Source organism: Pongo pygmaeus, chromosome 15 (assembly GCF_028885625.2).
Source record: "Pongo pygmaeus isolate AG05252 chromosome 15, NHGRI_mPonPyg2-v2.0_pri, whole genome shotgun sequence".
In the NCBI taxonomy this organism is placed as follows: domain Eukaryota; kingdom Metazoa; phylum Chordata; class Mammalia; order Primates; family Hominidae; genus Pongo; species Pongo pygmaeus.
In genome coordinates, this window is record NC_072388.2 from 30,550,946 (window position 1) to 30,576,046 (window position 25,101).

Below are 25,101 nucleotides of genomic sequence, written 5' to 3' on the forward strand. Positions count from 1 at the left end.
AGAGTTAAACTACTCTTTGGTGGTTTCCTTAGACTAAATTAGATTTATTTTGCTCAATGAACTTTGACCTTGAGCTTTTTTTTTTTTTTTTTTTTTTTTTTGGAGACAGAGTCTCTCTCTCGTTACCCAGGCGGGAGTGCAATGGCACGATCTCGGCTCACTGCAACCTTCACCTCCCGGGTTTAAGCGATTCTTCTGCCTCAGCCTCCTGAGTACTGGGATTACAGGCAACCGCCTGCACACTCAGCTAATTTTTGTATTTTTAGTAGAGACAGGGTTTCACCATATTGGCCAGGCTGAGACCTTGAATTTTTTTTCCTCTCTCTGTCGCCCAGGCTGGAGTGCAGTGGCACCATCTCGGCTCACTGCAAGCTCCGCCTCCCGGGTTCACGCCATTCTCCTGCCTCAGCCTCCCTAGTAGCTGGGACTACAGGCGCCCGCCACCACGCCCGGCTAATTTTTTATATTTTTAGTAGAGACGGGGTTTCACCGTGTTAGCCAGGATGGTCTCGATTTCCTGACCTCGTGATCCACCGCCTCGGCCTCCCAAAGTGCTGGGATTACAGGCGTGAGCCACCGCGCCCGTTCTGGACCTTGAACTTTTAAAGGGAATGGAGTACCTTTTAATACATTGTTTATTGATAAAATTTCCCTAAGGCTGGATGGCCAACATTTTAGGTCAATATATAGATTGTTTTGAACAACTTAAAAAATGTTACCTGTTCTGAGCCGTTCTTAATTAGTTAAACTGAATCTGTAATAATAAGACAAAGCTTTGACCCATTTTGAATTTTAGGAACAATTATCCAGAAATTCAGGAGAGATACCTGATCACTGTTATAACAGATGTTTTGTTCTTCTTATTCCAGTCCTTTTATATCCCTGGTAGCTATGGAGAAGCTTGTGTTGGAAACGATTTAAATACTTGGTAAATCAACATATGTTTCTTTTGAGAGCACTTATCATTGAGATTGACTGCTGTTCCCCACCTGGAAGAAGACAGTTCTTAACCTTTTTTTTTTTTTATTTTTCAATCATAGCTGCTATGGTTTGAATGTGTCCCTTCCACTTCCAAAATTCAAATGTTGAAACTTAATGGCTAATGTGATGCTGTTAAGAGGTGAGACATTTAAGAGGTGATTAGGTCAGGAGGGCTCCATCCCTTGTGAATGGGATTAGTGCCTTTATAAAAAGCCTTCAAGGAGGGCTTAATGTTGTGCCATGTGAGGACACAACATTCAAGGTGCCATCTTGGAAGCAGAGACCAGACCATACCAGATAACTGAACCTGCTGATGCCTTGATCTTAGACTTTCCAGCCCCCAGAACGGTGACAGAATAAATTTCTCTTCTTTATAGATTACTCAGTCTTAGGTATTTTGTTATAGTAGCACAAATCACACTAAGACAATAGTATAACACCCTTAAGGTATACTCCTCTTCCACAATCAAAGAGATATACTGAGTCAGTTGTTCTCAAAAGATCTCTCCCTTTTCTTCTCTCTGGGTAAGGTGGGCAGTGTATGTGTTATTTGAACAAGCCCCTCAGGTGGTTCTGAAACCTTCACCTGTTCTCTCACAGCTTTCAAATCTCGTAATTGCTGCTTTAACCAAAGTTTATTGGTTTATCAATTTCTGAAAGATTTGTGGTAAAATTTGCCTCTTTATTAATAGTTCTGAAAAAAATTTCATTGTAACTCTTATTTTTGCTTTATGTAATGAGGCACTTATAAGTTCAAGATTGTTATATTTTGTGGGTATATCTTTTTAATTTTATTTTTATGTAGTTTACTTTTTTAATGTAGTTTACTTATTTATCCATATTAATGCAGTTGTGGTTAACTTTTATATTGTATTAATATTGCTAAGTATGTTTCCTTTTGGTTAATATTTGCTTGGAATATCTTTATCCTTCTGTTTATTTTCCAGTCTTTGGTGTGATTTTCAAAATTATGTTTGTCATAAATAGCATTGTTTGGATCTTAAAAATTAAACCAATCTCATTCCATTTTAAAATATGTAGATTTCATCTGGGGGTTAGCAACTTTTTTCTGTCAGCCAGTAAATATTTTAGGTTCTGTGGGTCATATAGTATCTGTTACAGCTACTCAAAAGCAGCTTCAGGCCACATGAATAAATGGGCATGGGTAGATTTGTTCTGCCAGCTATAGTTTGCCAACCCCTGCCTTAATCTATTTACATTTTTATGATTGTTGATATATTTGGCTTATTTTGTGTTTTCTGTTTACCATTTATATTACTTAAGGCAGTGTTGGCTGAGGTTACAGATTAATCCAGAGACCTCAGTGGCTCAGCACATTGAAGATTAGATTTTACATGATAAAATAATTATATTTAATGTTTGTATATATTGTAATACTTATATAGTTTATAAAATAATTATACTTTATGTATATTATAAAATATAAGAGTTATATTTTATCTAAAATATAAAAGTTATATTTTATCTAAAATATAAAAGTTATATTTTATCTAAAATATAAAACAGTTATATTTTATCTAAAATATAAAACAGTTATATTTTATCTAAAATATAAAACAGTTATATTTTATCATGTGAAATCCAGTAAGTGGCACAGATGGGATAGATGGTCTGCCCCTTGCAGTCATTCAGGAACCCAGGCTCCTTCCTTCAATCTAGTGGCTCTGTCACTCCCAATGTGTGGGTTGCATAATCACCATAGAAAGGGAAAGAGGCAGTGGAGTTGACACACCTGCTGCTTTAACCACATTAGCCTGGAAGTAATTTATGTCACCTCTCACGTTTCATAGATGAGAACTAGTCACATGGTCCCACCTAGATGCAAGAGGGACCTAGGAAATAAAGTTACTGTGGCAGCCACTTCCAACGACACTCCCTCATGTGGTAGAGGAGCACAGACCTTTGGCAGACATCTGGGCACTTCTGCCACAATCATCCTTTCTCCTTGCTGCCTTTTTTTTCTTTTCTACCTTCTGTGGGATTTTTTTTCTCTATTCCCCTTTATTCCCTTTGTTGACTTGGAATATATATGATGTATTTTTCTTGTTTTATTAGTTGTCCTTACAGTTTTAACACATACTTCATTTTTGAAATGTCTATAACGCCTGTGTTTATTCAGTATATCTCTTCTCCTATGGATAAGAAAATAATCTATTGATTCCTCCCCTCCCCCTGTACAGATACTCCACATATCTTTCTTCTTGTTGTTGTCTAGAGTTTTATTTTACCTTTAAATAAAAACCCCCAAAACCCCACAAAATAGTTATTTTTATGGTTAATAATTAAATATACCACTATTATATTTTTGTCAATTTCTCTCCTCATTGTTCTCTGGATTGTTTCTTCCTGAAGTGCATTCTTCAGTTTTTAAATGTTTTTTTCAGTGGGAGTCTGTGAGTGGTAAACTCTCTTTGTCTATTATGCCTAAATAGCTACATGTAGAATTCAAGGTAGGTAATTAATTTCTCTCAGTATGTGGGAACTGTACTCCATTTTCTTTTGGCATTGATTGTGGCTGATAAAAAATCCATTGTCAGTCTAATTGTCATTCCTTCATAGGAATTTGTCTTTTCTCTAGTAGTTTTTACAATGTTTTGTAGTTTGACAACACACTATGGTTGTGGATTTATTTTTATTGATTCACCTTGCTTTACAGAATGCATTTCGAAATGTGGTTTCTTATATTTCTTCAGTTCTTGCAAATTATTAGCCACTAATCCTTTGAATACTGCTGCTCTTCCAATTCCAACTCTCTGTTTTTCTGCACTTGATTATATTTTGAAGGGTATCTGTATATTCTCCATGTCTTTTAACTGCCCATTCATAATTTTTTCTCCTTCTCAGTAGTGTACTCTCAGCATAGTTTTTCAGTTTCTTAATCTTTTTTTGAGAGTGTACAGACTAGAGGTGATCTAATTCATTAAGCTTTTCGGTTTCTGTATTTTTCATTTATCATATTTTTCATTTACCTCTTCTAATTTCATCTGTGCATATTTTCATTTCATCTTTTAAATGAATGTTATTCCTTCCACTATCTCTGTGAAGATCCTGAAAATATATATACCCTTTTTGGATTATTTTTTCCATTGCATTTGCTGTGTTGGCTGACATTTGTTGGTTTTCTTCATTTAGAGAGTGTCCCTCTTTCCCTCTTTCTTCACTCATTCCTTCCTGAATGGTTGTCTCTCCCTTAGTCCCCCTGGAATGTCAGCTCAGAACCAGGTATTTTATGGGTAGTGGGGACTGAATAGGTCACAAGTCCAGTCCCTGCGTTTGTGGCAGCTTGCTCAGGATAAGTTACTTTAATTTCAGGACTGTGACAGTTTCCTTCTGTCTCCCTTTGTTTGCAGCTTCACAGGAGGCTTAAACATCAGGCAGCAGCTGTAGTAGCTCTTATGTCACTGGTGGGATGGATGGGAGACACTGGTCTAGTCCTGATTTCTCATAGTGAGCTTGGCTCAGGGTACCCACCATGTGTGGAATTCCCATGAATCCTGAAGTGCTGAAATCAGTTGGGTCCAAAGAGATCATTATCTTGCTTTAGAGCATCCCTTTTAAATATCTTTTTATGTTTTATCTGTTCTTTGTGTTTGGAGTAGTGATGGGATGGGTATAGTCCCATTCCTCTTCTTTTAGAATTCATTAGATCCTGATTTGCATGCCTTTCCCTATTTGTTTTTAATTGGTGACCATGCCATTCAGCCTGATTTTTCATATATCATTGTTGGATCCCCAAATGTATCCCAGAGTAAGCAAGCATGAGTTGTTCCATAATTTTCCTCAGGGACAGATGGTGGTGACTGAGCTGATGATGGGTGTGTATTGGGCCTCAGTGGCTGTGTCAAAGTATGGTTAGGACATGGCTGGCTTGCGTGTGAGTCCTGGCAGGGCCACCATGTCCCCTTCACTCTTGCTCCTCCTAACACCCTCTTCTCTTAGCTCACATGGCACAGACCGATGCCCCAGAGGAGTCTGCAGAAGAATGTGAGAAGGCTGCTTTTGGGTTGGGCTGACCCAGACATGAGACCTACTGTCTTTTTCAACACTGCCTTGTACCTAATTTATTTCTAGTTCTGAACTATGGAATGGGGCAGCACTGTGTGGCTGTGTGTTGTGCACTGTTCCCGAGTATAGAAAGCCATGGGGGCTAAAATCCAGTTAGTATTCCATCCAAGCTGGGCACACATGGTGCTATGTCCATCCAGAGTGAGGGTTTTTTTTTTTTTTTTTTTTTTTTTTGAGACGGAGTCTTGCTCGTTGCCCAGGCTGGAGTGCAGTGGTGTGATCTTGGCTCATTGCAACCTCCGCCTGCCTCAGCCTCTCGAGTAGCTGGGACTATAGGTGCGTGCTGCCATGCCTGGCTAAGTTTTCGTATTTTGGTAGAGATGGGGTTTCATCGTGTTGCCCAGGCTGGTCTTGAACTCCTGAGCTCAGGCAATCTGCCTGCCTTGGCCTCCCAAAGTGCTAGGATTACAGGTGTGAGCCATCACGCCTCGCCCAGAATGAGAACCTTATAATTCACACAAAGACATCAATTAGACAAGTGTGGCCATCCAAGGACACATCTGCTGCCTCTTTCCAGGTCTCCCTTCACCTCAGTTAAAATAGCTTGTAAACCTCTTGTTTGTCACTCTTAGAGACAGAGTGTTGTTGAACCCTGTACTAGGGATACTTTCCCACTGGGGTATGGTGAAGGGATGATTAGGGTCTGGCGCCGGTTGTCAAGCCATCCTACTGACTGCTGGAAGAAGCGTCAGAAGCTGGGCTTCCTTTCTTATTTCAGTGTAGAGCTGGAAGATGAGGTGCCAGCTACCCCTTTTGAACGGGTTAGACTTCAGCCTTTTTTTTTTTTGAGACGGAGTCTTGCTCTTGTTGCCCAGGCTGGAGTGCAGTGGTGCGATCTTGGCTCACCACAACCTCCACCTCCTGGGTTCAAGCGATTCTCCTGCCTCAGCCTCCCAAGTAGCTGGGATTTCAGGCATCCGCCACCACGCCCAGCTAATTTTTGTATTTTTAGTAGAGACAGGGTTTCTCCATGTTGGTCAGGCTGGTCTCGAACTCCTGACCTCAGGTGATCCGCCCGCCTCGACCTCCCAAAGTGCTGGGATTACAGGCGTGAGCCACCACGCCTGGCCAGACTTTCAGACATTTTATCCAACTAATGACATCCTCAAACTGCCAAGTGGTCAGATCAGCTTTGACCTTTATTCCCTCTAGGAGTCAGTTTTTTGTGTGCAATGCCACTGACACTTTGGACCTGGATCTAATTCCTGCCTTCATCTCCTCTGACTGGTTACATAACTTCTTTTGACCATAAAAGTATTAGACTTTGGCCCCAGGGAAGGAGTTGCTAGAAATCCAGCCCTTGGTACAAGGTAAGTCATGGTAAATATCACCTTGCAGTCCTGCCTTGATACTAAGTATTAAGTAATATTATAGCCTGATTCCTTGTCAAGGGACCCTTCTCTGTTAGTGACTAAGATAGCATAAAAGCATGTGGTTTCCAGAATCAAATGTACACTTACTTTCATTTTTTTAAAACTGGTCTTTAGCATCCTTGCTACTTTGTTTTTTGAGACAGAGTCTAGCTCTGTCGCCAGGCTGGAGTGCAGTGGCGTGATTTTGGCTCACTGCAACCTCTGCCTCCTAAGTTCAAGCAATTCTACTGCCTCAGCCTCCCAAGTAGCTGGGATTACAGGCATGTGCCACCATGCCCAGCTAATTTTTGTATTTTTGGTAGAGATGAGGTTTCACCCTGTTGGCCAGGATGGTCTCAATCTCTTGACCTCCTGATCCACCAGCCTCGGCCTCCCAAAGTGCAGGAATTACAGGCGTGAGCCACTGCGCCTGGCTCCTTGCTACTTTTTATAGTTGCCAGAACTCACAAGAGAATTCCTTTAGGGAGGTTTAGGAGATGACATAAGGAAGGAAAGACTCATTTGCAATCGAGGAAAAACAGTAATTATGAGGATAGAGGAAGCTAGGGAAAGAAAATCAAGGAAAAGACACTGGGAACAAATTTATTCAATCCAAGGGTTTCAGGTAGTGGTTGGTAGATTTGAGTTGGGAGTGTCAGTTTAAGAATATCTTGTACCAGCCACTATCCTTGAAACCAGCTAGTAGGGACAAGGGTATGAGATTGAGAGACCACAAGGAATCTACCTCATATAACTGGGATGGGGGAAGGGTGAGTCAACCTAGCAAGACTAATGTTTAGAGTTGTGAAGGCTTTTGATGAACTTATCTTTTGGGAAGCATTTTATTTGGCTAAAAAGATTTTACCAGCAGGGTGAAGGATGAGGGAAAACACTGATGTTTGGAGTAGGACAATTTTTGAGTGGGAAGCTGTTTTCAGCTAGTCACAGAGCAAATGCTATAGTCTATATATGCCTCCCATGATTACCATAAAGAAAATATCAAGCATGGGCTGTCGAATACAGGAGAGCAGTGGTGGATACAATTCCTGGAGAATTAGATGGGCATGGGTCCTGACATTATGGAATTTACCAAATTACCTGTAAAATAGAATCTCAGGTATCTGTTTCCACTTAGACTACAGAAATCAAATGTATAGATGTGAATGCTATTGGTACTGTGGGGGAGATGGAGAAATTATGCATAAGAACTAGGGAACAAAGAGTGTGTTCTTATGACCGCCACATTTAGAGAGCAGAAAGGGGAAGTTTGTAAGTAGATTACAGATTCTGTAATGAGGATGGAATTCGAGTCCCACCAGAAAGTAAGGTCTTCGTGAATGTGCCATTTGAGATGTTGAAAACCTAGAGTCTGGAAGAACTTTCCCACATTGTGTTCATGTTTTATTCTATATCTGTTCCCATTCGTTTCTACTTTTCTATCTACATAGGCCTCAATTCCTTCTTTCCTACCCCTACCATTTTACCACCTACTCACAGTAATCCTTCCCCATCATCATCAAAAGAGCTTCCGCAATCTGCCTCTTCTAAGGTAACTTTCCCATCCACTGGAAAAAAAAATGAGTTCTTGTAATGCAGGCTTTGTGCGCTTTAAATACATCATCTTATTTCACAGTCCCCACAATTCCAAGAAGTAGTACTATGAAAGATCTTTCAGAAAATCTCCAAGTGATGTTTAAAATCAGGTGTTTACAGTCAGGCCCCCCTGGGGGGCCTGACTATATAAAAGTGTTTCCACCTCACAGGAACAGAGGCTACTAGCAAATCATGACCACCATTTTAAACCAGGTTGACAAGGGTCACTGCAGAAGGTCCTGGAAGATCCACTCTCACTAATGGAAAATGAATAACTTTTAGGCTTTGCTTAGGGTCTTTTAAATAAACACATCTAAGAGTCAGGTTTGAATCAATGGGTGTAAGTAGTAAGTCAGGGAATGTTGGCACCTTTCTAGGTAAGTGGAATGAAGTAATATTCTTTGCTGAGGAGGAGAGGGGTTGAAATTGCTGTATTGTTGAATCCACTGAACATACATTGGAAGACATGGAAGACTGAGCAATTTATTTCTCAGTAGTGGACCTGAGCTGGCTAATTTGTAGTAAACTTTGTTATTCAGACTCTATTTTCTAGCTCAGGACAGATGGAATCTTTGATCTGAAATATTTTGCTGTGCTCAGAGAGCCCATAGCCAAGGTATAGCCAGGCATGGTGAGTTTTCGTTTACTAGAAGTCACTCTGATGGAATTGTGTAATCCAAAGCATCAGATTCAGGGAAAGATGGGGGCATTGAGAGAGCATAGAGATCCCAGGGGCTATTTTTATTTTTATTTTATTTTATTTTTTCCCCAGGGGCTATTTTTATATGTCTTTGGAGACAGAGTCTCACTTTGTTGCCCAGGCTGGAGTGCAGTGGTGTGATCTTGGCTCACTACAACCTCTGACTCCCAGGCTCAGGGAATCCTCCCACCTCAGCCTCCCGAGTACCTGGGACTACAGACACATACCACCATAGCTGGCTGATTTTTGTATTTTTTGTAGAGCCAGGGTTTTGCCATGTTGCCCAGGCTGGTCTCAAACTCCTGGGCTTAAGCCATCTGCCTGCCTCAGCCTCCCAAAGTGCTGGGATTACAGTCATGAGCCTCCATGCCCCTCCATGGGCTATTTTTCAGAGTGTTAGAAGATGACTAGTAGCATGTGGGCATAGGGAATGGGAGCGAACCATCTTCTCTAAAAGGCTGATGGGAGAAATTAATTCTTACTGACCAAATGATCAAGTCATAGACTCATAGAGCTTCAGTGATGGATGGAGCTTTAGCAAATAATTCCCTAATTGTGCAGATGAGAAACTGAGGCTCCAAGAGATTTGTCCAAGGCCACTTGGGAATAGACAGAGTAGAATTCCAAACCATATCTTCAGAGTCTAACTTTATGCCATACTATGTGAAATTGAATTTATTTTTTCAAGGTTTCTAATTCAGTCCTGCATCTGATATGGCCAAATGAGTCTTGTGCTTTGTTTTCTTAAGAAAGAAAATATTATTTTCTTGTTAACAGTCATACCAGAAGCTCATAAGTGGTTTACACACCAGATAATAAACTCCTATTCGTGGTCTGAGAGAAAGATTGAAAAAAATTTATGTAAAATATAAAAGGTAAAAAATATAAATATCCCAACCCATTAGTGGATCCAGTTCTTATTAACATTCCTTTTTCCTGCTACGTCTCTTTATTTTTGTGATGTCTTTGGGCTTCCCAGAGTGAATGATGATTTGTCTTGAACAAAATAGAATTGTTCTTGAATCCTGCTGCTGTAAACTGTAATCTAAATAAATGGAAATAGATATAAGTCCCAGGAATGAATCAGACTGCTTGCTTAAAAAAGCGAGCACATAAGTCAATATTTTTTTCTGATAGTAAGAAAAATTAACAGAGCTGAAACTCTATCTTCTTACCCATATGTAGACCTTACTCAAGCTATTTTTTCATTTATCCATTTGTAGAAAGATAGGTTTTCTCTTTTCTTCCTTCTCTTTATTATCACTAATTTTTGGGAGAGGTCTTTGGTAAGTTGAAAACTGACACACTTTTGCACATGAAAGGGGGCATTACTGATTGTGCTGATACAAAGTTATGGGACTGTCAGATCCGAACATTTAGTCACAGGCTATACCTATACATCCTCCCAGACCTCATGGACATAACTGAGAGGTTAGGCCTTTGCTCATTCAAAAACAGTTATTCAAGCACAGATGCATCTGGCACTGCATTAGGCACTGAGAATGTAAAGCTGACAGCTTCTGTGTTAGTACCATATGAGCTATTCTTTCTTCAGCCTAGACTTTCATAACATGGAAAAGTAAGGCAAAACCTTCAGAGCTGAGTCCACCAATTATGATTCTGCTTAGCAGGGCTTGTGCATATATGGCTTCCACCTGGTCTTGCCCCCGGTGGTGGCTGCACACGCTGAAGCGTGATGAGTCAGAGCCGTGTGATTTTGTTCTGCCTCTGCCCTGCATAGGCTGGTTTTAATCAAACGAAAGCCTAATCCTGTAGTGAATCTTATTAAGCCCTTTGCCCTTCCCCATTCCATCTGTTACATGTCTCAATTTCTATCCCCCAAATGGAATAAGCTGTGTTTTTTTTTCTCAGACTTTTTTTTTCTTTTTGTGTTTGATGTCTTTCAGAGATAGGCCTGGAGTCAACAGTTACAATCAAGCTGAATTGAGTCTGGCAGAGGATTTTCAGTATCCCAAGTTACTTTCAATGCTCCACTTGTCTTATCAGCAAAGCCTCTTATTTTCAAATCTAGTGGACTGGGAAGCTCTGCAGTTGGTTTCACAGGCTTTCCTGCCAGGACCACAATTACTGTCTCGCCAGGGTGTAAAATACTGGCAGAGCCTTGGGGCACACAGTTACAGTGCCATCTTCTTGGATCAATAGGTATATGTCCTTCCTAGCCCTGCTGTAGAACTCAGGTAACTGCTGGCAGATGGATCACAATCTTGCCTTAGTGGGTCTTTCTTATCTTTTTGATCTATTGCCTAGTTTGTTTTACTAACCATATCATTCACACACATCATAACCAACTTAATTTGAAAATAGGCCTCCGGGTCTCTGTCCAGGGAATAGCAAAAGAGTACAGACAAATCTTCCCCAAGGCACATATTTCTGTTTATTGTAGTTTCTCTTCTTGGCAGGTAAGGAGAGATAAGGTTTTACTCTAGAGGAATGAAAAATATGTAAAAGGTGTTGATGATATGGCAAGTTCCAAATTTGGTTCTCTTTCAGCAATCACAGCCCCTGACATCTGGACTCTCTTCCTCGCTTGTTTTCTGTTGGTGTTAATGCCTGTTTCTTTCCTTTGTAACGTTCCTTGAGGGGAGTGTTCTTGTGTCTCTGTCATCTTTAAAGCTCTTCCTCATGCTAGTGCTAAGTACATTGTTTTCCACAGATAAGATAATTGAATGTTTCTAAACTCAGTACATATCTTTGGTCTGTAAATCAGTAGTTCCTTTATTTGATGCTTCCTCATACTGAAAGACTCACTGAAAGGTTCTTAGATGGAATGCAGTGTAACCACTTGAGTGTTAACCACTCAAATGTCCTTTGAGCAATAAGGCCTTGCCAGAAAGTCTGGAAAATATGAAAGTCACTCCATGTGCAGTTCTATGGGGTTTTTTTGTTACCCTCGGTACAGAATCTTCAGTCCTCTAAAGATGCAGGTAAAACATGGAATTGGTGCCACGTCTAATCTTTTCACTGTCGTGCTTACAGCTGTTGCTAATATATACACACAACCCCACTTTGCAATGGATGGTAGGAAAGGTATCTTAGACCCAGGAACACTCAGCCAAACTGGGGCCTGGGACCTGCCTTAACAGAGCATCTGACAACCTGGGTTGTTGGCTCCCAAATCAAATTAGGCTAGTATGTGTCCCATCCTGAACTGGTTGGGGATCAATCAGGACTAACAACAAAGAAAAAAAGACGTAGGACAATTTGCCACTTGATTCTACATTCTATTCCTAATAAGTTAGTGTTTCAACCCAGCTGTAGCTTGCTTTCTACCCTATTTGACACTTTCATATTGTTTCTCTCTATTAATAGTCATTGGGCTTCTTGTCATCTGGGGATTATTATGTTTCATTACTGTTTCTAGATAAAACTCTGGTTGCTGGGAATTCTATTTGTGTTGTGTTTGCGAGCAATACAAATTTCTGCTTCACTGATGGAGATGGTGAGAGATTGGCCATTATGAACGAATGAAGATAGTGCAGGATTAGGGAACTTCAAATGAGTTTCCAAGTACATAAGATATATGCAAAAATGTATTATAGCCACTTTCTCTATTTGGAAAGTCGACTCCCTCTTTTTTAGGTCTGGGTGTTAAGAAACTTGAGATAGTATTTCATGTATTTATGTAGTGAAAGCCATGAATTTGGTGGGCAAAGAGGTGTCGTAAAGGACCAAGTCTGCATGGACATGCAGCGTCCCTGCACAAAGCCCATCTCTAGTCACCCAAGTATGTGCCCCTTCCCTCAGTCAGTCAGGAGGAAGGGGAGACTTTCTGTTATTTGCCCAGAGTGGTTGCCTTTTTTCAATGGTAGTAATATTAAGCCTACCAAGAAGAAGGAAAACTACCACCAAGATCTGTGTCTCCATTATCAAGGCACATTCCCGAATCAGCAAAGACACAGAATATAGCCCTTTGATTCCAGATAGGTGGTCTTTGCCTAGCTCCATCATTTTGTTCTGTCATGAGGAGCAATTCAGGAATGCTGGCTATTAAATTTCTTCTGGATGGCTCTTGCCTCCATGCCCTTTTCTGGGCCTCATAATTTTACACTTAAAAATCCTGGCTAGGCGCGGTGGCTCACACCTGTAATCCCAGAACTTTGGGAGGCCAAGGCGGGCAGATCACGAGGTCAGGAGTTCGAGACCAGCCTGACCAACATGCTGAAACCTCGTCACTATTGAAAAAAAAAAATTAGCCAGCCATGGTGGCATGTGCCTGTAATCCCAGCTACTCAGGAGGCTGAGGCAGGAGAATCGCTTGAACCCAGGAGGCGGAGGTTGCAGTGAGCAGAGATGGAGCCACTGCACTCCAGCCTGGGTGACAGAGGGAGACCCCGTCTCAAAAAAAAAAAATTCCTATTCAGCCCTGACTGATACCAAACCACATATACCTACTAAATGCAGAGTTTCTAGTTCCCGAGAATCCCTGGTGATTGATGCCAATTGTGCTTTCAGCAACAGCTGAGAAAGCCAACAGAAACCTAGAGAGTTTTTAATGTAAGCATAAACAGCCAGGTGAGGCTATGTTGGAAGGCTTTCTTGAAGTATACAGATTGGGAGGAGATATGTGGGCTCTGGATTGACAGGGAAGTTTTATTCTGGTAAAACTGTATATAGGCTCAAGCCAGTTTAGTCAAGGACAGGTCGTTTCCTAGTGTAACTTGAACTTAGGTTTGAGGAAGGGAGCTAAATTTCAGGAACTTGAACTTTTAAACTCAAGTTTAAGAAAAGCAATGAGATTGCATACTCTTTAGACATGGACCTACTCATTAAGTTTCTTTGCAGCTACTAAGATAGTGTTTTACCCTTGGTGGACACTCAATAAATAATAAATTGGATTGCATTTTCTGAAGGTAAGAAGCAAGTTGGTGGAGAGTTCTGATTTTGGTATCTTTCAGTCCTTTTGCTCTCTACAATTCTGTGATTCTAGCAAGGCCAGGAGGCAAGAGAGAAAGCAGCAGGTTTGAGAATAGGAAAGAGATTCACTGTGGCTGAAACATGGAATGTGAAGGAATTCTGGTGAGAGATGAGGCTGGAGAGGTATATGAAAGCCAACTTATTATTATTATTATTATTATCATTTGAGATGGAATCTCACTCTTGCCCAGGCTGGAGTGCAGTGGCACAATCATGGCTCACTGCATCCTCTGCCTCCTTAGTTCAAGCGATTCTACTGCTTCAGCTTCCTGAGTAGAGTAGCTGGGACCACAGGCGTGCACCACCATGCCCAGCTAATTTTTTTTTTTTTTTTTTTTTGAGATGGAGTCTCACTTTGTTGCCCAGGCTGGAGTGCAGTGGCGTGATCTCGGCTCAGGGCAACCTCCGCCTCCCGGGTTCAAGCAATTCTCCTGCCTCAGCCTCCTGAGTAGCTGGGATTACAGACATGCGCCACCACGCCTGGCTAATTTTTTTGTATTTTTAATAGAGATGGGGTTTCACCATGTTGGTCAGGCTGATCTCGAACTCCTGACCTTGTGATCTGCCTCTCTTGGCCTCCCAAAGTGCTGGGATTACAGGCATGAGCCACCGTGCCTGTCAGCTAATTTTTTTAAATTTTTAGTAGAGATGGGGTTTCACCATGATGGCCAGGCTGGTCTGGAACTCCTGACCTCAAGCCATCCGCCCACCTCGGCCTCCCAAAGTGTTGGGATTACAGGCGTGAGCCACCACACCTAGCCTGAAAGCCAACTTGTACAGGTCTCTTCAGTTGGTGAAGGCATTTGGGCTTCACCCTAAAAACAGAGTGGAGTAACAGAAGGGTTTTTAGCAAGGGGTGTGACATGCTAAGATATATGCATTATAAAGATTACTGAGATTAATGTAAAGAATGGATTGGAAGACAGGTGAGGGTGCTGTTATTGCAATTTGGGGAAATGAGGATTTTGGCCTGAACTAGGCTAGTGAGTGGAGAAAAGTAGATAGATTCAAGAGAGGGAATTGGCAGGATGTGAGGAGGTTTGGGTGAGGAGGAGCAAAGGGTGAAGCATGATTCCCAGGTCTTTGATTTGGGCAGTGATGGAGTGTGGTGCCATCAATAAGACAGGGACCATAGAAAGAAATGGGTGAGGAAAGGTGATAGAGAAAACAGTGGGTTCAGTTTTCTACAGTTGGAGTTTGAGGAGCTTGTGGGACATCCTAGAGATGTGTAGGTGGCAGTTGGATGAATGGACCTGAAGTTCTGAAGAGAGCTATCAATTGAAGTACAAATTTGGGAGTTTATGATGTAGATATGGGAATAGATATGGGAGTAGATGCAATTTTTCAAGGAAATACCAACATTTATTGTCTTGGCAGAGAGGAAGGTACAAAATAAACCGAACTATGAGTAGCCAGAGAGCTAGGAGGCAAACACAGAGAGGCATACTTGGGGAACAGAGAATTTAAAGACAGAGGGAATGGTCCACCTTCCTCACCTTTGGGTCATCCAGTCTCTAGGTTCCTAAATATTTCAGTTTACTTTTGGTCAGTAAGTCCTAGATTAGGGGGAGAAAAAAAGCATATCAAACCACTGCTGTGTGAATGTTATAGCCCTAGGTCATTGGTCTGTTTTATTTAAACATATCTAGGTTCTGCTCCCTCTGAGGATTTTACCTAATGTTAAAGAGAATGAGAAGAAATACTCTTTATACGTTATAAAACTATGCTAATAGTAGCCAGCAGGGAAATTGACCTATAAATACTCTGAGCACATTAAGGTAAGTACATTTTTTTAAAGTTCTGTCTTTTGGCTATGGTCTAATGTGATGATTAGTGAAAATGGAATTGAAGAGTGACAGGAAATATTAATGGCAGGCAGTACACAGTCTTTTGGCCTTAGAAAGAACAACAGACTTTATCTGTTCCCAGAGGGAAAATTTGATGAGTAATGACCTTGATACACATTTTAAACACTCTGACAATGAAGTAATAGGTGCTTCTTTTGCTCTTTGACCAGCAGTCTCCTTTGCTGCAGTTAGGTCTACTACTTAAAGCTTGTTTAGAGGGCCACCTAAGGGTACAAGCAAAAGCATCACAACATCTATATTTCTGTTATAGGCAGTGATGAGTACTATGAGCCTCTTATAAGAGGCTGCAAGTGGTTGCTGTACCATCAGGCTTACTTTCCCTGCAGAGGGAAGAAAGCAAGTCCAAGGTGCTCAAGAAGGTACACTTTCCCAAAACATCCCACTCCCCACGTTGCTGATTAAGAGCTAATGATTCACATTTAGATGCCCTTCCACCCCCATCCCCATCCTGACAACACAAAATTTGAGTCAAGCCTCAACCTTGCTAAGTAAACAGATTTGTACTTGTTACTCTTAGCAGCACTGGAGTCTAAAGACAGACTATGTGGGAAGGTAGATTCTTAGTTACCTCCTCCCCAAGCTGTTGCAGGAATTTCAGATCCCTGCTTGCCAAAGCACTTTTATGGGGTTAAGAATTTTTTTGTGTGTGTTGGAGGTGGGGGAATGTATATCCTTGAGTGACTCATGCCTTTCTCTGGGCCTCAGTTTTTCCCTGTTAGGAGGGAAAGGAGCTGGATTAGGGGATCCTCGAGTTTCCCTAAGCCTGGCCTGTATCCCCTCACCAGCTGGATCCACCAGCCAGAGCCTGCTTCAGCCAGGCCCATTCTCTGATTGGCTTGGCTGGCTTTAGAGGGCAGCAAATAGGCAAGTCACTATTTGTCAGTGTGTAGAGAGGGAGCTTGTTTGCAGTGGGAACACCGTAGGAGGAGATTTCTAAGTTGAAAATGCAGGTACTCCTCCTCTGGGGAATGGAAGAAGGACAAAGAGCCCACTAAGGATACTAGAAATCAGAATGGTTAGATTCTTCCTGGCCCTGTCGACGTTTGCCTGTTACCCTGGCCTCATCTGTTGGTATTTACTTGTGTGAAGAGGTTCCAGGTTTAGAGAAAGAGTGTTGGAAGCAGACAAACCTAGCTCTGTCACTTGGTTGTTGTGTGATCACGTATGAATTGTTGGAATTTCTGCACCTCGTTTTCTTTTTTAAGGATGTTTCATAGGCCTGCAGGAGGATTAAATGAGATACATAATACATGTGAAACAGGAATGCAGAGCCTGGCATGGGAAGGAGTTACCTCCTTCCTCCTGCAGTCCTCTTCACTTTCATCTTTGCTCACATGTTATTCTCCCTACCGGAAACTCACCTTCAGTGCTCAGTGAGGCCCTCCTGTCTGTGCCAGTGCTCAAGTCCTCCTGGTACCCTAGCATGCATTGCCTCACCTCACATTTTAGTAACAGCCTTCTTGTATTCTTTCACTGGTTTTGCCCATCTAGATTACTGCTCTCTGAGGGAGATATCCTGTCAAATACTAGTAATCTTTGTTCAATTCCTGGTAAGGTGTTAGGTACATAGTAGAGGCCTAAGCAATATTTGAATGAATGATTATAGAAAGAACCAAGTTACAGAGAGAAAGAGGGGGCAGTATGGGCAGTGGGTAAGGCCTGTATGGATACTGAAACCAGCCTGCCTGGGTTTGAATTCTGGTGCTGCCAATTTTTAGCTTTGCAACCTTAAAAGAGTTGCTGAACTTTACCCCTCAGTTTTCTCATCTGTATAGTGGCAGTGGTAAAAATAGTACCTTTCTCCTACGGTTATTGTGAAGATTGAGTAAGTTAGTATTTAGAGTGTTTAGACCAGTGCCTGGCACTTAATGCTATATAAGAACCCACCATTATTATTTTAAAGATCAGACAAGCTTGAGTTGAAAGCCTGCTCTACTGCTTACTAATGATGTGACCATAGGCAGAAATTATTCAATTTCTCTGTGCTTCAACTTCCTTCTCTATAAAATAGGGATAACCTATCAACATAAACAGGGATAAATAGAGATAAACTATCAACATAACATGTACTTGATAACTGGTGGCTATTAGAAGCCTGCTTCAGTCTCCTAGAAATAAGAGTTCAATCATGACTGCATGAAGAATCATTGCAGTAGCCCAGGCCCTGTTTAGGAAACTGAAAACCTGGAGGTTACCCTGACTGGGAAAGAGTGAGAAGACCTGAATGAGGAGTTGTGGGTGTATTGAAGGAAGGGATAGGGAAGTTACTTTGTGCTGGTTGCTAAGCTGTATCACCAAAATCCTGACCAAATTAAGTCATTAAAAATATATTTGGAAGGAGCTGGAGACTTTTGTCCATGTGAAATTCCAACACAGGTCCATACCTGCCACCTTTCTGCATCTCTCTGATTGTGTGAGGTGTTTCTCGTGTTTTGTCCTTATGTAGCCAGCTGTGTTACTGTCATGGTGATGCTCCTGGTGTGTGAGAGTGGAAGTATGCCGTCTTCTGCAGGCCAAGTGGGTCTGTTACTCTCATTCTCAGAGAAGGTGAGATTTGCCAGTGCAGAGCTTACACATCTGGAGGTGCCACTTGCCCTCTTCTTCTGAAGCTGCATTGAGACTCAGAGAATCCTGATTCTAGGGTTCAGTCTATTGATTCTCACTTCTGAAATCTGATTTGATATTAAGTGATGTTTTAGATTCTAGGGGGATCTAACTTCTGCCAGCAGTGAGGGGCTGACTTCCCTCCACTGTTGAGGACAGAGGCAATCTGAGGGTTATGATCTCAGTAAGGAACCCCACTTAGTCCATTGGCTTTTCAGGGAGATGTGGGAAGGGAAGAGTAAGCAAGGGAGAGGCAGGCAAGCCTTGGTACTAATAGCTTCTTTCTCAGGCGCTTTGCTATCATCTGGATCTGTGCTTACACTTCTCATGGTCCAAGCTTCTCATATCCCTTTCTTCTCTCTGTCCCTCTACTACTCCTTTGTTTGTCTGTCCCTCTGCTGCTTCTTTGTTTGAATTTAATGGTAAATTCGGCAATGCAATAAATTCTTTGGTAAGGTGATGTAATATATTTCTATCTCAAAATTACAGATTTGCTTCATGCTTGCTGTATAATCTCACCATCATCAAAATCTTGTGGCTTCATTGTCAGCAATGCCAACAATTGGTTTCAATTATCAAGATAACAGTAACCACTTCCTTGTTTCCATTACTTCAGAGTTCTTTATGATTATAGTTTTATCTTAACTATATTCAGTCAGGAGAATTGACCTTTGATTAACGTCATTTTGCAGAATAAAATTCAGATATGGGAAAGTGAAGAGAAGGCAGTTAATTATGTTCAGATCATGGGTCTAAATTCAGTTCTCATTCTGTATCAGTTTGGTGGTACTGAACCTGGCTGTACACGTGAGGAGTTTGAAAAAAATGCCAATACCTGTGTCCTGCGTCAAGCCAATTAAAAATCATGATCTATTGGGGTGGTGTCAGGGACAGGGTATTTTAATCTTTTCATTTGAGTCTGATGGGCAAAAAGGGTTAAGAATCACTGCTGAATTTACCAAGAAGGCAGGACTTTTAATTTTCACTGTTTGAATGAGGAAATTATATGAATAAATACCAATTTTTAAAATGTAGCTGATAATGGTAAAACTTGTTTTCTGACATTATTTTTCAAACCAATCAGCATTTTGCAAATGAAGGTTTCTAGACAGCATTAGTTACAAGGCTTTGTGTTTTTCTTTTCCTTTTTTTTTTTTTTTTTTTTTTTTGAGACAGAGTCTTGCTCTGTCACCCAGGCAGGAGTGCAGTGGTGCGATCTCGGCTCACTACAACCTCCGCCTCCCGGGGTCACGCCATTCTCCTGCCTCAGCCTCCTGAGTAGCTAGGACTACAGGTGCCTGCCACCATGCCCGGCTAATTTTTTTGTATTTTTAGTGGAGAGGGGGTTTCACCATGTTAGCCAGGATGGTCTCGATCTCCTGACCTCATGATCTGCCTGCCTTGGCCTCCCAAAGTGCTGGGATTACAGAGCTACCGCGCCCGGCCTGTGTTTTTAAAGAGTAAAACTTCAGGGTACTAATGTTAGCAGTGGCGAATATGTACAGGTCTGCATTAACTGGATTCTTGCCTCCTTGGAAGAAAGAATTTGTCCAAGTGGCATAAGGCAGAGTGAGAAACCAAGGCAAGTTTTTGAGCAGGAGTGAGAGTTTATTAAAAAGTTTTAGAGTAGGAATGAAAGGAAGTAAAGTATACTTGGAAGAGGGCCAAGTGGGCAACTTGAAAGATCCAAGTGCCCAGTTTGACCTTTTTTTTTTTTTTTTTTTATTATTATTATTATACTTTAAGTTTTAGGGTACATGTGCACAACGTGAAGGTTTGTTACATATGTATACATGTGCCATGTTGGTGTGCTGCACCCATTAACTCGTCATTTAGCATTAGGTATATCTCCTAATGCTATCCCTCCCCCCTCCCCCCACCCCACAATAGTCCCCGGTGTGTGATGTTCCCCTTCCTGTGTCCATGTGTTCTCATTGTTCAATTCCCACCTATGAGTGAGAACATGCAGTGTTTGGCTTTTTGTCCTTGTGATAGTTTGCTGAGAATGATGGTTTCCAGTTTCATCCATGTCCCTACAAAGGACATGAACTCATCATTTTTTATGGCTGCATAGTATTCCATGGTGTATATGTGCCACATTTTCTTAATCCAGTCTATCGTTGTTGGACATTTAGGTTGGTTCCAAGTCTTTGCTATTGTGAGTAGTGCCGCTATAAACATACGTGTACATGTGTCTTTATAGCAGCATGATTTATAATCCTTTGGGTATATACCCAGTAACGGGATGGCTGGGTCAAATGGTATTTGTAGTTCTAGATCCCTGAGGAATCGCCACACTGACTTCCACAATGGTTGAACCAGTTTACAGTCCCACCAACAGTGTAAAGGTGTTCGTATTTCTCCACATCCTCTCCAGCACCTGTTGTTTCCTGACTTTTTAGTGATTGCCATTCTAACTGGTGTGAAACGGTATCTCATTGTGGTTTTGATTTGCATTTCTCTGATGGCCAGTGATGGTGAGCATTTTTTCATGTGTTTTTTGGCTGCATAAATGTCTTCTTTTGAGAAGTGTCTGTTCATATCCTTCGCCCACTTTTTGATGGGGTTGTTTGTTTTTTTCTTGTAAATTTGTTTGAGTTCATTGTAGATTCTGGATATTAGCCCTTTGTCAGATGAGTAGGTTGCAAAAATTATCTCCCATTCTGTAGGTTGCCTGTTCACTCTGATGGTAGTTTCTTTTGCTGTGCAGAAGCTCTTTAGTTTAATTAAATCCCATTTGTCAATTTTGGCTTTTGTTGCCATTGCTTTTGGTGTTTTAGACATGAAGTCCTTGCCCATGCCTGTATCCTGAATGGTATTGCCTAGGTTGTCTTCTAGGGTTTTTATGGTTTTAGGTGTAACATTTAAGTCTTTAATCCATCTTGAATTAATTTTTGTATAAGGCGTAAGGAAGGGATCCAGTTTCAGCTTTCTCCATATGGCTAGCCAGTTTTCCCAGCACCATTAATTAAGTAGGGAATCCTTTCCCCATTTCCTGTTTTTGTCAGGTTTGTCAAAGATCAGATAGTTGTAGATATGCAGCATTATTTCTGAGGGCTCCGTTCTGTTCCATTGGTCTATATCTCTGTTTTGGTACCAGTACCATGCTGTTTTGGTTACCATAGCCTTGTAGTATAGTTTGAAGTCAGGTAGCGTGATGCCTCCAGCTTTGTTCTTTTGGCTTAGGATTGACTTGGCGATGCGGGCTCTTTTTTGGTTCCATATGAACTTTAAAGTAGTTTTTTCCAATTCTGTGAAGAAAGTCATTGGTAGCTTGATGGGGATGGCATTGAATCTATAAATTACCTTGGGCAGTATGGCCATTTTCACGATATTGATTCTTCCTACCCATGAGCATGGAATGTTCTTCCATTTGTTTGTATCCTCTTTTATTTCATTGAGCAGTGGTTTGTAGTTCTCCTTGAAGAGGTCCTTCACATCCCTTGTAAGTTGGATTCCTAGGTATTTTATTCTCTTTGAAGCAATTGTGAATGGGAGTTCACTCATGATTTCGCTCTCTGTTTGTCTGTTGTTGGTGTATAAGAATGCTTGAGGTTTTTGTACATTGATTTTGTATCCTGAGACTTTGCTGAAGTTGCTTATCAGCTTTAGGAGATTTTGGGTTGAGACGATGGGGTTTTCTAGATATACTATCATGTCATCTGCAAACAGGGACAATTTGACTTCCTCTTTTCCTAACTGAATACCCTTTATTTCCTTCTCCTGCCTGATTGCCCTGGCCAGTACTTCCAACACTATGTTGAATAGGAGTGGTGAGAGAGGGCATCCCTGTCTTGTGCCCATTTTCAAAGGGAATGCTTCCAGTTTTTGCCCATTCAGTATGATATTGGCTGTGGGTTTGTCATAGATAGCTCTTATTATTTTGAGATACGTCCCATCAATACCTAATTTATTGAGAGTTTTTAGCATGAAGGGTTGTTGAATTTTGTCAAAGGCCTTTTCTGCATCTATTGAGATAATCATGTGGTTTTTGTCTTTGGTTCTGTTTATATGCTGGATTACATTTATTGACTTGTGTATATTGAACCAGCCTTGCATCCCAGGGATGAAGCCCACTTGATCATGGTGGATAAGCTTTTTGATATGCTGCTGGATTCTGTTTGCCAGTATTTTATTGAGGATTTTTGCATCAATGTTCATCAAGGATATTGGTCTAAAATTCTCTTTTTTTGTTGTGTCTCTGCCCGGCTTTGGTATCAGGATGATGCTGGCCTCATAAAATGAGTTAGGGAGGATTCCCTCTTTTTCTATTGATTGGAATAGTTTCAGAAGGAATGGTACCAGCTCCTCTTTGTATCTCTGATAGAATTCGGCTGTGAATCCATCTGGTCCTGTACTTTTTTTAGTTGGTAAGCTATTGATTATTGCCTCAATTTCAGAGCCTGTTATTGGTCTATTCAGAGATTCAACTTCTTCCTGGTTTAGTCTTGGGAGGTTGTATGTGTCGAGGAATTTATCCATTTCTTCTAGATTTTCTAGTTTATTTGCGTAGAGGTGTTTATAGTATTCTCTGATGGTAGTTTGTATTTCTGTGGGATTGGTGGTGATATCCCCTTTATCATTTTTTATCGTGTCTATTTGATTCTTCTCTCTTTTCTTCTTTATTAGTCTTGCTAGTGATCTATCAATTTTGTTGATCTTTTCAAAAAACCAGCTCCTGGATTCATTAATTTTTTGAAGGGTTTTTTGTGTCTCTATTTCCTTCAGTTCTGCTCTGATCTTAGTTATTTCTTGCCTTCTGCTAGCTTTTGAATGTGTTTGCTCTTGCTTTTCTAGTTCTTTTAATTGTGATGTTAGGGTATCAATTTTGGATCTTTCCTGCTTTCTCTTGTGGGCATTTAGTGGTATAAATTTCCCTCTACACACTGCTTTGAATGTGTCACAGAGATTCTGGTATGTTGTGTCTTTGTTCTCGTTGGTTTCAAAGAACATCTTTATTTCTGCCTTCATTTCATTATTTACCCAGTAGTTACTCAGGAGCAGGTTGTTCAGTTTCCATGTAGTTGAGCGGTTTTGAGTGAGTTTCTTAATCCTGAGTTCTAGTTTGATTGCACTGTGGTCTGAGACACAGTTTGTTGTAATTTCTGTTCTTTTACATTTGCTGAGGTGTGCTTTACTTCCAACTATGTGGTCAATTTTGGAATAGGTGTGGTGTGGTGCTGAAAAGAATGTATATTCTGTTGATTTGGGGTGGAGAGTTCTGTAGATGTCTATTAGGTCCGCTTGGTGCAGAGCTGAGTTAAATTCCTGGGTATCCTTGTTAACTTTCTGTCTCGTTGATCTGTCTAATGTTGACAGTGGGATGTTGAAGTCTCCCATTATTATTGTGTGGGAGTCTAAGTCTCTTTGTAGGTCTCTAAGGACTTGCTTTATGAATCTGGGTGCTCCTGTTTTGGGTGCATATATATTTAGGACAGTTAGCTCTTCTTGTTGAATTGATCCCTTTCCCGTTCTATAATGGCCTTCTTTGTCTCTTTTGATCTTTGTTGGTTTAAAGTCTGTTTTATCAGAGACTAGGATTGCAACCCCTGCCTTTTTTTGTTTTCCATTTCCTTGGTAGATCTTCCTATATCCCTTTATTTTGAGCTTATGTGTGTCTCTGCATGTGAGATGGGTTTCCTGAATACAGCACACTGATGGGTCTTGACTCTTTATCCAATTTGCCAGTCAGTGTCTTTTAATTGGAGCATTTAGTCCATTTACATTTAAAGTTAATATTGTTATGTGTGAATTTGATCCTGTCATTATGATGTTAGCTGGTTATTTTGCTCGTTAGTTGATGCAGTTTCTTCCTAGCCTTGATGGTCTTTACAATTTGGCATGTTTTTGCATTGGCTGGTACTGGTTGTTCCTTTCCATGTTTAGTGCTTCCTTCAGGAGCTCTTTTAGGGCAGGCCTGGTGGTGACAAAATCTCTCAGCATTTGCTTGTCTGTAAAAGATTTTATTTCTCCTTCACTTATGAAGCTTAGTTTGGCTGGATATGAGATTCTGGGTTGAAAATTCTTTTCTTTAAGAATGTTGAATATTGGTCCCCACTCTCTTCTGGCTTGTAGAGTTTCTGCCAAGAGATCCGCTGTTAGTCTGATGGGCGTCCCTTTGTGGGTAACCTGACCTTTCTCTCTGGCTGCCCTTAACATTTTTTCCTTCATTTCAACTTTGGTGAATCTGACAATTATGTGTCTTGGAGTTGATCTTCTCAAGGAGTATCTTTGTGGCGTTCTCTGTATTTCCTGAATCTGAATGTTGGCCTGCCTTGCTAGATTGGGGAAGTTCTCCTGGATAATATCCTGCAGAGTGTTTTCCAACTTGGTTCCATTCTCCCCGTCACTTTCAGGTACACCAATCAGACGTAGATTTGGTCTTTTCACATAGTCCCATATTTCTTGGAGGCTTTGTTCTTTTCTTTTTATTCTTTTTTCTCTAAACTTCTCTTCTCACTTCATTTCATTCATTTTGTCTTCCATCACTGATACCCTTTCTTCCAGTTGATCGCATCAGCTACTGAGGCTTCTGTATTCGTCACGTAGCTCTCGTGCCTTGGTTTCCAGCTCCATCAGGTCCTTTAAGGACTTCTCTGCATTGGTTATTCTAGTTATCCATTTGTCTAATTTTTTTTTTCAAAGCTTTTAACTTTTTTGCCATTGTTTCGAATTTCCTCCTATAGCTCGGAGTAGTTTGATTGTCGGAAGCCTTCTTCTCTCAACTCGTCAAAGTCATTTTCCATCCAGCTTTGTTCCGTTGCTGGTGAGGAGCTGCGTTCCTTTGGAGGAGTAGAGGTGCTCTGATTTTTAGAGTTTCTAGTTTTTCTGCTGTGTTTTTTTCCCATCTTTGTGGTTTTATCTACCTTTGGTCTTTGATGATGGTCATGTACAGATGGGTTTTTGGTGTGGATGTCCTTTCTGTTTGTTAGTTTTCCTTCTAACAGACAAGACCCTCAGCTGCAGGTCTTCTGGAGTTTGC

General features: G+C 41.0%; 1 protein-coding gene across 6 annotated transcripts in view; it reads left to right on the top strand.

Annotated features, from left to right (window-relative positions):
- Positions 1-25,101, top strand: part of AKAP6 (A-kinase anchoring protein 6) — a 626,632-nt gene that overhangs the window by 13,743 nt on the left and 587,788 nt on the right. Inside the window, exon 3 of one of the 6 annotated variants that reach the window (XM_054449569.2) lies at positions 15,297-15,425. The exons of the other annotated variants lie outside the window; for them this stretch is intronic. The gene's annotated coding sequence lies outside the window, so the exon portion shown is untranslated. The remainder of the gene's footprint in view (positions 1-15,296; positions 15,426-25,101) is intronic. 6 annotated transcript variants of the gene reach the window in all.